This window comes from Oncorhynchus kisutch, linkage group LG22, assembly GCF_002021735.2.
Source record: "Oncorhynchus kisutch isolate 150728-3 linkage group LG22, Okis_V2, whole genome shotgun sequence".
Taxonomy (NCBI): Eukaryota; Metazoa; Chordata; class Actinopteri; order Salmoniformes; family Salmonidae; genus Oncorhynchus; species Oncorhynchus kisutch.
In genome coordinates, this window is record NC_034195.2 from 9,311,448 (window position 1) to 9,328,320 (window position 16,873).

At 45.7% G+C, this 16,873-nt stretch overlaps 1 long non-coding RNA gene across 1 annotated transcript; it reads right to left on the reverse strand.

Moving 5' to 3' along the window:
* Positions 1-2,973: 2,973 nt before the first annotated feature.
* LOC116356279 (uncharacterized) lies at positions 2,974-16,620 on the reverse strand. The gene is made up of 3 exons (XR_004204769.1): positions 16,511-16,620; positions 3,207-3,342; positions 2,974-3,100 (listed from the first exon to the last, which is right to left on the reverse strand). It is a non-coding gene; the product is annotated as an uncharacterized LOC116356279 (long non-coding RNA).
* Between the last annotated feature and the right edge of the window lie 253 nt (positions 16,621-16,873).

The window sequence follows — 16,873 nt, forward strand, 5'->3', positions numbered from 1 at the left end:
CTTTTTTCCAAATTAACTCCATAATATCGACTGAAACATGGTAAACGTTGTTCAGAATCAATCCTCAAGGTGTTTTTCACATATCTCTTCATGATATATCGTTTGTTGAAAGCCTTCTCTCTCCTCTCAATCACTGGATGACTGCGTGCAGCTTGTAGATTACGCACCAATTTAGACAAAGGACACCGGGCGGACCCCTGGAAAATGTAGTCTCTTATGGCCAATCTTCCAATGATATGCCTACAAATACGTCACAATGCTGCAGACACCTTGGAGAAACGATAGGAAGGGCAGGCTCATTCCCGGCGCATTCACAGCCATATAAGGAGACAATAGAAAACAGAGCTTCGAAAATTCTGCCCATTTCCTGGTTGAAGTATCATCTTGGTTTCGCCTGTAGCATGAGTTCTGTGGCACTCACAGATAATATCTTTGCAGTTTTGGAAACCTTAGAGTGTTTTCCTTCCAAAGCTGCCAATTATATGCATAGTCGAGCATCTTTTCGTGACACAATATTGCGCTTAAAACGGGCACGTTTTTTTATCCATAAATTAAAAGAGCGCCCCCTATATCCAAGAAGTTAAACAGGTGCAGTTAATACAGGTAATGAGTGGAGAACATGAGGGCTTCTTAACACAGAACAAGTTAGGTCCTACAGGCCCTAGTTGTCATTACTGGAATACCGTTCAGTTGTGTGGTCAGGTGCTACAGTGAGGGACTTAGGATAATTACACTTGGCTCTGTACAGGGCAGCACGTCTGGCCCTTAAATGTACACGGAGAGCTGACGTTAATGATATGCATGTCAATCTCTAATGGCTCAAAGTGGAGGAGAGATTGACTTCCTCACTACTGGTTTTTGTAAGACGTGTTGACAAGCTGAATGCACTGAGCTGTCTGTTCAAAATACTAGCACACAGCTCGGACACGCATGCATACCCCACCAGACGTCTCTTCACAATCCCCAAATCTAGAACAGACTATGTGAGGTGCACATGACTACATGGAACTCTATTCCACATCAGGCAACTGATGCAAGCAGTAGAAACAGTTAAAAAGGATAAAAATAAACCTTATGGAACAGTGAACTGTGAAGAGGCATAGGTACAGACACACACATATGCACACAAATGCTAGCACACACATTCAGTGGGGAGAACAAGTATTAGATACACTGCCGATTTTGCCAGTTTTCCTACTTTGCCATTTTTATCATAGGTACACTTTTTATTTTACCTTTATTTAGCTAGGCAAGTCAGTTAAGAACAAATTCTTATTTTCAATGACAGCCTAGGAACAGTGGGTTAACTGCCTGTTCAGGGGCAGAACAACAGATTTGTACCTTGTCAGCTCAGGGGTTTGAACTCACAACCTTCCAGTTACTATACCAACGCTCTAACCACAAGGCTACCCTGCCACTAGGCTACCCAACTGTGAGAGATGGAATCTAAAACAAAAATCCATTAATCCATTAAAATTACATTTTAATAATTAGCATTTTATTGCATGACATAAGTATTTGACCACCTACCAACCAGTAAGAATTCCGGCTCTCACAGACCTGTTCGTTTTTCTTTAAGGCAGAGCAGCGCTTCAATATGGACAGACTTCTCCCCAGCTTAGCTACTTTTGTATTAAAAGGTTTTGACCATGACAGTTTTACAATCCAAGGTTACAACAAGCAGGTTTAGTCACCTCCACTTGCACAATTTCCAAACTATTCCTTACAAAATTCAGTTGATGTTCTGTGAATGATTTGTCCCAAATACAATGCTTTTAGTTTTTTTTTTATATTCAGGACTAACCTATTCCTTGCCACCCATTCTGAAACTAACTGCAGCTCTTTAAGTGTTGTAGTCATTACAGTTGCTGTAGTAGCTGACATGTATAGTGTTGAGCTACAGGACGGTATGCTAGCACAGACTGGAATATGTTCCGGGATTCATCCGATAAAATTGAGAAGCTTACCACATCAGTCATTAAGTGCATCGATGCAAATATCCCAACCAGAAGCCATGGATTACAGGCAAGCAACACTGAATCATGCATATGAGAGCACCAGCTGTTCCAGATGACTGTGATTTTGTTCTCCGTAGCCATGTAATTAACACCTTTAAACAGGTTCATGTTCACAAGGCCGAGGGCCAGAAATATTACCAGGACGTCTAATAAAAGCATGCATGGACCAGCTGGCTAGTGTCTTGAATTACATTTTCAACCTCTTCCTGATAGTCTCTAATATCTGCAATACCTACATGTGTCAAGCAGACCACTAGAGTCCCTGTGCCTAAGAACGCCAAGGTAACCTGTCTAAATGACTATCGCCCCCGTAGCACTCACATCTGTAGCCATGAAATGCTTTGAAAGGCTGGTCTTGACCTGAATCCAATCCAATTCACATACCGCTCCAATAGATCCACAGATGACGCAATCTCTATTGCACTCCACACTGCCCTCTCCCAGCTGGACAAGACACCTATTTGAGAACACTGTTCATTGACTACTGCTCAGCATTCAACGCCATAGTGCCCTCCAAACTCATCACTAAGCTCAGGTCCCTGTGACTGAACACCAACCTCTGCAACTGTATCCAGGACATCCTGCTGGGTGGGTGGTGCTGGGTAGGTGGTGAGGGTAGGCAACAATACATGCGCCACGCTATCCCTCAACACGAGGGCCCAAGGCATGCATGCTTAGTCACGTCCTGAACTCCCTGTTCACCCACGACTGCGTGGCCATGCATGACTCCAAAATAATCATTAAAGTTTTGATGACCATGCAAAATTTGGCCATGCAAAAAGACTGCTATTTATTAGTAAATTGTTTGTAAACAAATCTATTATAAGATAAAATATATAAATGAAACAAGGTTAGCAAATGAACAAATTGGGACGAGACATTTAACATAAAATATTTTATGGAAAATATAAATGAGCACCATTGAACACAAATTAAGGACAGTATACACACCATATGAGGGACAGAGTTTTACTGTGTGTGTTGCAAAAGTATTTATTCCACTTGATGCATGTGTACGGTGTCTTCCTGTCCTTCTTGGGTCCACACAAAAAGCAGCGCTTCTTGTTGCTACCGGCTGCAATCTAGAATGATGAAAACACTTAGTTCAGGAATTTTCCTAACATCTCAATCACAAATATAATTACAGAAAGGCCAAGGTAGGAGAGTCACACCACAACACTCACTTACTGTTTTGAAGTTGTTGGTTTTGTGTGTCGGGCGGCAGGGACACCAGCATGCTCCTCCTGAATCATTCTCATGAAGGCTGCAGAAGCTGGAATCGTTGGGATATGTTGCCTCTTCTGGATTTGAGGTACAGGGTCACCTGGAGGGGTTGGAGACAAGCACAAGGACAGGTCAAACAGATCAGGGCATGACAGTACCCCCCTCTAGGGACGCCACCTGGCATTCCACCTGGGCGGATACCTGGTTGACTGGGATGCCGGCGGTAAAAGTTGGCGATGAGGGCCGGGTCCAAGATGTCTTTAGCAGGAACCCAGCACCTCTCCTCCGGGCCATAACCCTCCCAGTCAACCAGGGACTGGAAACCCCTGCCCCGTGGTCAAACCCTCAGGTGGTGTCTCACCATATACGCTGGCTGGCCGGCCGGGCGTAGAAGCAGAAGACATGGGGCAGTCAGACGTGGTTTTGACTCTAGAAGGTAGGAAAAATACGGAGGGTACCGGGCAACAGAGGACGAACAGCAAAGGGGCTAATGATCTTGGGGCGGGGGGGGGGGGGGGGGGGGGGGTCTCGGCTTCCGGGGGTGTAGCCGCGGCACTATTCCAGCGCCTCAGGCTTGACCTTCTTGGAAACTGGTCGGTGCTGCGGAAGTGAAGTGACCCAGGCCTTACTGAACCCCCCCGGAGATCCTGGTACTCTGCGGAGCTGGATCATCTCGCTATGGTTACCTGACACTCGTAGGTTGACGGGGGTGGTCTGGTGGGTGACCCGGCCTATAGAGCACCCATCCAGCGCTCTAACACACATGAGAATGGAGAGGGTTTGAGTGGGGATGCCCAGCTCGGTCGCCAGGGTAACGTCCATGAGACTCACATCGGCCCCGAAATCGATGAGTGCCTGGAGAGACTTGGACTGGTTCGCCCCACAGCAGGGTGGCATGGAGAGGGGGGCGAGTAAGGGGAGAAGAATAATTATCTTTACGAAACACCAGTGTACTCACTCCAATGAATGAGCTAGGTCTCTTGAAGGGACAGGTAGACACAAAATTACCTGTAGTTCCGCTTTGCAGACAACTCTGGGTGTCAAGTCTGCTTACCTGTTCGGCTGGAGACAGCCTAGCCCTGCCGAGCTGCATTGGCTCGGGAAGAGGTGTATCGACAGTCACCGGAAGCTCTTGGAGTACCTCGGGTAAGCTCAGATCCTCTCGGGGACGTAGACGCCGGGGACTTCTGGAGTTCATCAGATGCAAGGTGGGATCCCTGAGTGAGCGATTGGGATCGCAATCGTACCAATTTTCCCTGCTACATTTCCGTAGCCGACCATCGATCCGGATGGTTAAAGCGATGAGTGAGTCGAGATCCGTCGGTAGTTCTTGGGCTGCCAGCGCATCCTGTACATCCTCCAATAATCTGTGCAGGAACGTCTCAAACAGCGCTTCCGGGTTCCCTCCACTGCTAGCTTGCAGAACGGCACAGCATAGTCTGCCACACTGAGGGTGTCCTGCCGAAGCTTAAGTCTGCTGGGTCAGTTATGGCCTGTTTGTACTATCAGGTATCAATGTAAGACCCAAGTGCAGACTGTATGAAGTAACACGGTTTATTGTAACAGGGGCAGGCAAACATTAGGTCAAGGCAGGCAGGGGTCAATAATCCAGAGTAGGAGCAAAGGTATAGGACAGCAGGCAGGCTCAGGGACAGGCATAGTAGTCAGTCGTGCTTGTACAGGGTCAGGACAGGCAATGATTAAAAACCAGGAAGATGAGAAAAAGAGAGGCTGGGAAAAGACGGGCTGACAGGAAAAACACTGGAAAGCTTGACAAACAAGACAAACTGGAACAGACAGAAAACAGGGGTATAAATACCCAGAGGATAAGTGGGGAAGATGGGCGACACCTGGAGGGGGTGGAGACAAGCACAAGGACAGGTAAAACAGATCAGGGCGTGACATCTCTGCAAAAGCTATTTCTGAGGCCCTCTGAGCAGAGATTATTTTTGCCATTCTGATTGATTGTGGTAAGGAACCACACATGCAAAGCAATTTATTTGTTGTATTCCTCCCCCAATTTGCACCTGGCTGGGATAGAGTGTGGGAAAATACTGAATGTATCGAAATAAGGTATTGTAATAATCCAGCTACACTGTATTTCTGATCAATTTCATGTTATTTAAATGGACAAAAAAAAAATTGTTCTTTCAAAAACCAAGGACATTTCTAAATTACCTCAAACTTTCCAATGGTAGTGTATAACATAAACATACTGTTGACACATAAGCTATGGTGTAATGGAATGTTTTGCCTTGTTTGGTAGGTTTTGATTACTCTTATGTCGGTGTCACAACCAGCCATAAAATAAATACTGTGGTAGATTGTGGGTTTTTATTCTCTTATGTAGGTGTCATAACCAGCCATAAAATAACATATGTCCCAACAGGTCTAAATAGATGTGTTATGACAAATTGTCAACTGTTATGACATTATGGCATGGTTATGACCGTGTCATAACGTGTTATGACGTTGGGTGTCAAATTAGGCGATACAAAGATATGTATACTAATTTCCCCATACTTGATTACGTTACTGAGAAATGTGGGTTATGAGTTGGGGTGTCACGAATATTACCGAAGGTGGCTCCCCTTCTTGTTCGGGTGGCACTCGGCGGTCGTCGTCACCGGTCTACTAGCTGCCACCGATCCTTTGTTCTGTGTTCATTTGGTTTTGTCTAATTGGTTTCACCTGTTTCTTGTTTGGTTGTTAGGTTGGGGTTATTTAATTTCGTTTAGCCCGCTTCTGTTTGTGCGGGCTTGTTCATCTGTATTTGTGAGAGTGGTTAGTGTTTTGTTGGGTTTTCTCGCTGTCCCATTATTTCACAATAGGGTACTATTTTGTTTTATAGTTACACCTGTGTTGGGTATACTATTTTGTTCCTGTGATTTTTTGGGACATTAAAGCGTGTTTTTTCCCGCATCCTTTGCTCTCTGCGCCTGACTCCACACCCATACTCTCATTGAGCATTACAGAAGCCGGCACCAACATTATGGAGTCAGCAGGAGTAGCGACCACCCCTCTCCCCACAATGGAGGAGAGAGTCCTTCATCACACATGGTAGTAGGGAGTGGTCTCCCTACTACCCCACCTACCCTCCCACCAGCAACTCTACCATCTCCCCCAGCGGAATCCGGTACCAGCGCACTACGCATTACGCCTCCGAGGGGGTACGAGGGAGCGGCGGCTGGGTGCCAGGGCTTCCTGCTTCAACTAGATCTTTACCTGGCCACCGTTCGGCCGGCTCCCTCGGACGAGGAGAGCGTGAGTGTCCTCGTCTCTTGCCTTACGGGTAGAGCCCTGGAGTGGGCCAATGCTTTCTGGAACGGGCCCGACCCCACGAGGGGTGACTACCCGGAGTTCACCCGCCGTTTCCGGGCGGTGTTAGATCACCCTCCGGAGGGCCGAGCGGCGGGTGAGAGGTTGTTCCATCCCCGGCAGGGGACGAAGAGCGCGCAGGACTTTGCGCTGGATTTCTGGCCCTTGGCCGCTGGAGCAGGGTGGAACGACAGGGCCCTGATAGACCATTACAGGTGTAGCCTGAGAGAGGACGTCCGCAGGGAGCTGGCTTGTCGGGACACTACGCTCAGCCTGGATGAACTGATAGACCTGTCGATCCGGTTAGACCATCTGCTAGCTGCTCGCAGACATCCTGAAAGGGTCCTGTTAGTTCCACCTCCTGTCCTGACCCTCCCGCTCCTATCCCGATGGAGCTAGGAGGGGCCGCATCTAGGGAGATCGGAGGAGGAGGCTCCTCCTGTACCAGTTGTCGCCGGAGAGGGCACACTTCAGGTCGGTGCTGGAGGAGTTCATCTGGGAGTCGAGAGGGCAGGCAGAACACTCCTCGGTTACCCCAGGTGAGTCAGCACCACACTCTCCCAGAGTTTCCTGTTGGTCACATGTTTTTATTAATTTGTTTCCTTAAATTTCTTCCCTCTCTCCAGCATAAGGCGCTAGTCGATTCAGGCGCAGCTGGAAACTTTATAGATCGTGGACTCGCTCAGAGGTTGAGGATTCCGTTAGTTAAGGTAGACCCCCTTTTCCCGTGCACTCTTTAGATAGTCGACCATTAGGGTCAGGGCTGGTCACAATTCCTTTGGAGATGATTACGCAGGGGAATATTAAGGAGCTGTTTCTTATCGATTCACCTGCGTTTCCAGTAGTGCTGGGGATTCCCTGGCTGGCTATTCACAATCCGATGATTTCGTGGAAACAGGGAACTCTCCAGGGGTGGTCTGATGAGTGTTCAGGCAGGTGTGTAGGAGTTTCCATCGGTGCGACAACGGTGGAGAGTCCAGACCAGGTTTCTACCGTGCGCATTCCCGCTGAGTATGCCGATTTGGCTATCGCTTTCAGTAAAAAGAAAGCGACCCAATTACCACCCCATCGACAGGGTGATTGCGTGATAAACCTCCAGGTAAACGCTGCACCCCCAAGGAGTCATGTGTATCCTTTATCCCAGGAGGAGATGTTGGCTATGGGAGACATATGTCACGGAAGCTCTGGGACAGGGGTACATTCGGCCCTCCATGTCACCCGTCTCCTCGAGTTTCTTTTTTGTGTAGAAAAAGGATGGTTGTTTGCGTCCGTGTATTGATTATCGAGGTCTCAATTCCATCACGGTGGTTTTTAGTTACCCACTACCTCTCATCGCTATGGCAGTGGAATCATTTCACGGAGCGCAGTTCTTCACAAAACTGGATTTCAGGAGTGCGTATAATCTGGTGCGTATTCGGGAGGGAGATGAGTGGAAAACCACGTTTAGTACCACATCTGGCCATTATGAGTACCTCGTCATGCCGTACGGGTTAAAGGATGCTACAGCTATCTTTCAATCCTTCGTTGACGAGATTCTCAGAGACCTGCACGGACAGGGTGTGGTGGTGCATATTGACGATATTTTGATCTACTCCGCTACACGCACCGTGCATGTGTCTCTGGTGCGCAAGGTTCTTGGGCGACTGCTGGAGCATGACCTGTACGTGAAGGCGGAGAAATGTGAGTTTTCCAAACGAGGGTAATTGAGGGTGACTGCGTCAAGGCCGTGCGTAAATGTCCGACTCCGACAACGGTAAAGGAGGTTCAGCGGTTCTTAGGGTTTGCCAATTACTACCGGAGGTTTATCCGGGGTTTTGGTCAGGTAGCAGCTCCTATTACCTCACTGCTGAAGGGGGGGCTGGTGCGTTTGCAGTGGTCAGCAGAGGCGGACGGAGCTTTCCGTAGGTTGAAGGCGCTGTTCACTGAGGCGCCGGTGTTGGCGCATCCGGACCCTTCTTTGGCGTTCATAGTAGAGGTGGACGCATCTGAGGCTGGGGTTGGAGCGGTGCTCTCACAGCGCTCGGGTACGCCACCGAAGCTTCGCCCCTGTTCTTTTTTTTCCGAAGAAGCTCGGGCCAGCGGAGCGGAATTATGATGTGGGGGACAGGGAGTTGTTGGCTATGGTTAAGGCCCTGAAGGTGTGGAGACACTGGCTTGAGGGGGCTAAGCACCCTTTCCTCATCTGGACTGACCACCGTAACCTGGAGTATATCCGATCAGCTAGGAGACTGAATCCTTTTCACCAGATTTTGTTTTACAATCTCGTATCGACCAGGTTCCCTCAACACTGACGCGCTGTCCCGCCTCTATGACACTGAGGACCGGTCCATCGATCCTACTCCCATCATTCCGGCGGCTAAGCTGGTGGCACCAGTAGTTTGGGAGGTGGACATCGAGCAGGCGCTAAGGGAGGAACCTGCACCTCCACAGTGTCCGGAGGGTCGTAGGTACGTGCCACTCGCTGTTCGTGATCAATTGATTCGATGGGCTCATAGTCTACCCTCGTCGGGTCACCCGGGTATTTCAAGGGCAGTGCGAGGTCTTAGGGGGGAAGTACTGGTGGCCCACCTTGGTGAGGGATGTGCGATTCTATGTCTCCTCCTGTTCGGTGAGCGCCCAGAGTAAGGCTCCTAGGCACCTGCCACGAGGGAAGTTACAACCCCTCCCCGTTCCACAAGGGCCGTGGAACAGAACTCACTAAGCCACTCCTCTACCAACATGTCACCATTTGAGTGTGTGTTGGGGTACCAGCCGGTCCTGGCACCATGGCATCAGAGCCAGACTGAGGCTCCTGCGGTGGAGGAGTGGAGGGCAGTCCAGGAGTCATTACGCCAGGCGAGTGGACGGCAGAAGAAGAGCGCTGATCGTCACCGCAGTGAGGCCCCCGTGTTTGCACCGGGGGACAGGGTCTGACTCTCGACCCGAAACCTGTCCCTCCGCTTGCCCTGCCGGAAGCTGGGTCCGCACTGTGTAGGGCCATTTAAAGTCCTGAGGAGAATAAACAAGGTTTGTTATCGATTATTACTTCCTTCGTATTATCGCATTAACCCCTCGTTTCATGTGTCTCTCCTCAGGCCGGTGGTAGCTGGTCCCATGCAGGAAGGTGAGGTTCCGGAGGTCCCTCCGCCCCCTCTGGACATCGAGGGTTCCCCAGCGTACACGATACGAGCTATACTGGACTCAAGACGCCGGGTGAGGGGCCTGCAGTACCTCGTTGACTGGGAGGGGTACGGTCCGGAGGAGAGGTGCTGGGTCCCGGTGGGGGATATTCTGGATCCATCTATGTTGAGAGAGTTCCATGTCCTCCATCCGGATCGCCCTGCGCCTCGGCCCCCAGGTCGTCCCCGAGCGTTACATGGGGTCACTGCTTGGATCGCTGCGAGACTGATTGACAAGTTCATATTTTTATAGGGTAGAAGAGAAGGTGTTAAGAACCCCTTTCTTAACCTCTAGTGACACCCCATCCCGTGAAGAGGACCATTGTCATCATCTGACACTAATTAGCATAACACAACAGACATTACTAGAAAATATTCCTATTCATGAAAATCACAAGTGAAATATATTGAGACACAGCTTAGCCTTTTGTTAATCACCCTGTCATCTCAGATTTTCAAAATATGCTTTACAGCCAAAGCTAGACAAGCATGTGTAAGTTTATCGATAGCCTAGCATAGCATTTTGTCCAGCTAGCAGCAGGTAACTTGGTCACGGAAATCAGAAAAGCAATCATGTTAAATCGTTTACCTTTGATGAGCTTCGGATGTTTTCACTCAGGAGACTCCCAGTTAGATAGCAAATGGTCCTTTTTTCCAAAAAGATTCTTTGTAGGCGAAATAGCTCAAATTATTCCAAATTAGCTCCATAATATCGACAGAAACATGGCAAACATTGTTTATAATCAATCCTCAAGGTGTTTTCAAATATCTATTTGATAATATATCCATCGGGACAATTCGTTTTTCAGTAGGACCGATTGGAGTAATGGCTACCTCCTGTATTTTACGCGAGATTCTCTCTGGGAGCATCAGGTGACCACTTGCGCAATGTAGCCGCCTACGTGTATTCTTCAACATAAATGCGTAAAACTACGTCACAATGCTGTAGACACCTTCGGGAATACGGAGAAAGAGTAATCTGGTTGATAGGCCATTCACTGCTCAATAGGGACACTTTGGAACGCAGCGCTTTCAAAACACGAGGCACTTCCTGATAGGATTTTTCTCAGGCTTTCGCCGGCAACATCAGTTCTGTTATACTCACAGACAATATTTTTACAGTTTTGGAAACTTTAGAGTGTTTTCTATCCTAAGCTGTCAATTATATGCATATTCTAGCATCTTGTCCTGACAAAATATCCCGTCTACTACGGGAACATTTTTTTTCCAAAATTGAAAATACCGGCCCCTAGTCACAAAAGGTTAATGTTATGTGGCACGAACAAGATTGACGTTTTCTATCAGGAGTTTGAAGCACATAATTTATTTTCAATTAAATAAGGATGAGAGAAATGAGCTGACAGTGAAGATCATGGAACAGGCAATAACACCAGTACTTGGTCACCCGGCTGTAGTGGACGAGAAACAGCCTGTTTATCATAGGTGTCTTTTCATACTCCTCTGCGAAGAAGACAGAGCTTCCTTTGCAAGAGGAACAGGCTTGGTGTAGGTGCTCACGAAAGCAACTAACGTAGTCAAACACATTCTCATCTCCCGCACACAACTCTTGGGACAAGAACTGTTCTTTAAGGACTTTCATTGGTCCTCTCACTGTGTGACCAAACACTAGTTCAGCCAGACTGAACCCTAGGGACTTCTGTACAGTTTCACAAGCAGCAAACAAAAACTAGGAGGAACTCCCTCATCCCAATCTTTCTCAGATTCCAAACAACATTTACGTAGCATAGACTTCAGTGTCTGATGCCAACGTTCAAGCGTACCCTGAGACTCTGGGAAATCTGAGGCTTGTAGGTTAAGTCTTTGCCTATCAAAAATACAGTGACTATACGGTCATATTGCACTTCCTAAGGCTTCCACTAGATGTCAATAGTCTTTAGAAAAGGAGCAGAATGAGTCAGAGGTCTGCCAGAGTGCCGTGAGCTGACCACACACATTCATTTCTACAGACAAAGGAATTCTCTGGTTGAAACATTATTTAAGGTTTATGATAAAAACATCCTAAAGATTGATTCTATACTTCGTTTGACATGTTTCCACGGTCTGTAAAGGAACTTTTTGACTCTGTCTGCTCGTGCATCATGAATTTGGATTAATGGGCTAAACAAGAACAAAAAGGAGGTATTTGGGAATAAATGGACTTTATCGAACAAATCAAACATTTATTGTGGAACTGCAATTCCTTTTGATGAAGATCAAAGTTAAGTGAATATTTATAATGCTATTTCTGACTTTGTTGACTCCACAACATGGCGGATATCTGTATGGCTTGTTTTGTTGTCTGAGCACTGTCTCAGAGTGCATGTTTTCTTTTTCGGTAAAGCTTTTTTGAAATATGACACAGCGGTTGCATTTAAGGAGAAGTGGATCTAAAATTCCATGCATAACACTTGTATCTTTAGCAATGTTTATTATGAGTTATTTCTGTAAATTGATGTGGCTCTCTGCAAAATCACCGGATGTTTTGGAACTACTGAATGTAACGCGCTAATGTAAACTGAGATTTTTGGATATAAATATGAACTTTATCGAACATACATGTATTGTGTAACATGAAGTCCTAGGAGTGTCATCTGATGAAGCTCATCAAAGGATAGTGATTAATTTTCTCTCTATTTGTGCTTTTTGTGACCCCTCTCTTTGGCTGGAAAAATGGCTGTGTTTTTCTGTGACTAGGTACTGACCTAACATAATCGTTCGGTGTGCTTTCGTTGTAAAGCCTTTTTGAAATCGGTCACTGTGGCTGGATTTACAACAAGGTTATCTTTAAAATGATGTGAAATACTTGTATGTTTGAGGAATTTTAATTATGGCATTTCTGTTGTTTTGAATTTGGGGCCCTGCACTTTCACTGGCTGTTGTTGAGGTGGGACGCTTGTGTCCCGAATATCCCAGAGAGGTTAACTTCTTGGATATAGGGGCGCTATTTAAATTTTTGGATGAAAAAAGTTCCAGTTTTAAACAAGATATTTTGTCACGAAAAGATGCTTGACTATGCATATAATTGACAGCTTTGGAAAGAAAACACTGACATTGTCTGTGAGTGCCACAGAACTGATGTTACAGAAAAAACCCAGGTAAAAATCCAAATCAGGAAGTGCCGCATTTTTTGAAACCGCCTCATGGCAATGACTCCTTATATGGCTGTGGAAGAGCTAGGAGTCAGCTTACGTTTTCCACGTTTTCCCCAAGGTGTCTGCAGCATTGTGACGTATTTGTAGGCATATCATTGGAAGATTGACCATAAGAGACTACATCTACCAGGTGGTCGCCTGGTGTCCTCCGTTGCAATTCTTGCGTAATCTCCAGCTGCAGTATTTTTCCGTTTGCTTCTGAGGAGAAACCCAACTGCCACCACTGATAGATTATCGAATAGATATGTGAAAAACACCTTGAGAATTGATTCTAAACAACGTTTTCCATGTTTCTGTCGATATTATGGAGTTAATTTGGAAAAAGGTTTGGCGTTGTAGTGACTGCATTTTCAGTTTTTTTTCTTAGCCAAACGTGATGAACAAAACAGAGCTATTTCTCCTACACAAATAATATTTTGGGAAAAAAATGAACATTTGCTATCTAACTGAGTCTCGTCGTTGAAAACATCCGAAGTTCTTCAAAGGTAAATTATTTTATTTGAATGCTTTTCTTGTTTTTGTGAAAATGTTGCCTGCTGAATGCTAGGCTTAATGCTATGCTAGGCTTGTGTAGCTTTGGTTGAAAAGCATATTTTGAAAATCTGAGATGACAGTGTTGTTAACAAAAGGCTAAGCTTGTGTTTCAATATATTTATTTAATTTCATTTGCGATTTTCATGAATAGGAAACGTTGCGTTATGGTAATGAGCTTGAGGCTATGATTACGCTCCCGGATACGGGATTGCTCGACGCTAGAGGTTAACAGAAACTGGTTACCCAATTTTGTCTTCGGTAACGGTCCAACACAATCAACCACCACATGGTTCACCTTTGACAGGTATTGGACAGAGTAGCAGGATGAATAACCTGATTTGGTTTTCCTATTATCTGACATGTGTGGCATGTCCGACAGAACTGAGCGGACCACTGGTGATCATGAGCAAGGGATAACACATTTTGTCAAAAGGCTATAGGAATCACTATTTGGTAAACAGCATTCCAATCTCCGACCGCGTCAACATGGGATGCCCATTTACGCATGAGGAGATTACCGTCAATGAAGTAAGCCACGTTCTTCTTCTTTACCTCTTCCAATGAGACAACCCTTGAAAAACATTTAGCAAGCCTGATGTCAACCTTTTGGTTAGCAATCAGCTGCTCACGAGTGTATTACATCAGCAATAAGTTCAATATACTTCAATTCTGCCCTGGGCTGTTTGTCAGAGGGGATCAGCTTCCCAGCGGTAGCACACAACCCATCCTCTTTATCAAACTCTTTGAACAGAGCAATTTTCAACAAGTCTATTTCTTGTCGTGCCTGGGCACGAGTGACAGCACAATCGGTGGACACATGTGGATAACTCTGTACCAGCTCATTGGAGAGAGAGTGGTCACTTTTATCCAATACTTCCAATACGGGTACCACCTGTCCTCCGGCAATATCGTTACCGATTATAAAGGTCACACCTTTTACTGGCAACATAGGACGTACCCCCACTCTGAATATTCCACTGATTAACTCGGTGTACACTCAAAGTGCAATGGCATTTTGACAAAACTCATTTCAATACCCTGAACTAACACACTGGAACCACAGTAGGTATTGTCGGAGAAGGGCAACACATCAGACAATATAAACGACTGCGCTGCACCAGTATTTCCAAGGAGTTTTACCAGATGCTGAGACGCTTTGTCATTCGTTAGGGAAACAAACCACTCGAAAATGAACGGTTCATATCTGCGGTCGGGGACTGGGACTTTCTAACTACATTTACCCTGAGGCACCTGTTTCGTTTCAGACCTCCCAACCGTACGAATTAGCACAACACCTGTTGGCGGCTTGGCACGAAGAGGCATCCCTTGTTTGCGTTTTTAGCAGGAAACAATCATTAATCATATGTCCCATCTTATGACAATAGAAACAGGGACACTCATTTTTCGGCATGCTTGATGTACTGCTGGCCGACTAGGTCTAAAAGTACACAGTTCTGTGGCTCTACTCTCAGTATGAGCCGAAAATACGCTCTTGTGCGTCAACACAAACGCTTCTGACAGGGAGGATACTTTGTTAATTTTGGTAAAATACAATGTGTTCAGGTACGCAATCTCCTCTTGCTCCTACCTGAGACAAAAACGTCCCACCTAGACATCTGGAAATGCAAATGCGCTACGCTACATGCTAATAGCACTCGTTAAAACTCAAACGTTCATTAAAATACACATGCAGGGTATTGAATTAAAGCTACACTCGTTGTGAATCCAGGCAACAAGTCAGATTTTTAAAATGCTTTTCGGCGAAAGCATGAGAAGCTATTATAAGAGCATGCAACACCCCGAAATACCTGAATGCTATGTAAACAAAAGATTTCGCGTAGCCGGCGCTACCCAAATAGCATAAATAAAATATAAAACTTTCATTACCTTTGACGATCTTCTTTGTTGGCACTCCTATATGCCCCATAAACATCACTATTGGGTCTTTTTTTCGATTAAATTGGTCCATATATACCTAAAATAGCCATCTATGGAAACTGTGTGATTCAGAAAAAAACTGTTTGAAAACGCTACGTCATTTTTTTAAATTAAAAAAGTTGCCGATAAACTTTCACAAAACACTTCGAAATACTTTTGTAATCCAACTTTAGGTATCAGTAAACGTTGAAAATGATCACGGGGCGATGTGTATTCAATAGCTCCACGATTTCAAATCCTCTTCCAAAATCTCTCTTCCATACCTTCCAGTCGGAGACCGGATGGAAAGTGATCTCTCAGGTTGGTTTGACCAAGAAATAAAGACCCCGGAAATGACGAGACTGGCGACATCGTGTGGAAGCTGTAGGAATTGCAATCTCTGCCCTATGTAATTTAGTTTCCATTCAACAATAGGTGCAAGTGGCGGATTGATACTTTTTTCAGTTTTCAGTGACCAGATTTTCTTGCGCTTTTCGCTGAAAGACACGCTCTGTTCAAGTCACAGCCGTGATTTAACCAGTTTTAGAAACGTCAGAGTGTTTTCTATACACACATACTAATCATATGCATATACTATATTCCTGGCATGAGTAGCAGGGCGCTGAAATGTTGCGCGATTTTTAACAGAATTTTCGAAAAAGGAGGGGGTCGACTTAAGAGGTTTTAAACTCTTCCAGCAAGATTAACTCCCGGAGAGAGTTCAAATCAGTTACCTTGCGAGCAGCATGCCATTTATCGAACAGATTTCCCTTGTCTCTAGCAAATTCCACGTAAGTCTTACTGGAAGACATTCTATGAGACCTAAATCTCTGTCGGTATGCCTCAGGAACAAGCTCATAGTCGTGAAGAACAGTAGCTTTGACCACTTAATAATTCAAACTGTCTTCAAGAGGTAGCGCTGAGAAAAACCTCTTGGGTTTTACCAGTTCATTTACACTGAAGTAATAGGCACCATACCTCTTCAGGCCATACCACCTCTTCAGCAGTTGGGCTGCTTCAAGAACAGCTAGCTAACTAACTAAGAAAATACAGTGGGTTTTTCGCCCAGTTCTAACTAGGGTACTTAGACAATGTTTTCCTACAGGTAATGTATGCCGAAGGGTGACTTGGTATCCCCTCTTCCCACCAACAAACAAACAACCCATACACCACAGCAATACATACTCACATGATAACGGACAATGTGAGATTTAGACGCAAAAACAAAAGAGATAACTCCAGAGACAACGGATTGGGTTTCTTTTAAACCAAGGTAAAGGGGATGTGATTGGGTAAGGGAAAAGGAGCAGGTGTGTCTTCAGATTGGCAACTGATTGGCTACTAATTGGCGACTGATGACTGCCACCTGTGACTAGGGCAGAAGGAGAGAGAACAAATACACACAGGATACCTGTATCTGTAACAGAAGGTCTTTGGTAGCTAAAATACTGTACTTGCGTCACATTTCAAAATCCAAAAGGATCAAGTTTAAATAGAACGTTCCTTGCTAACGGCCAAAGACATTCAGTCACATTGTGCTCGCATGCACTAC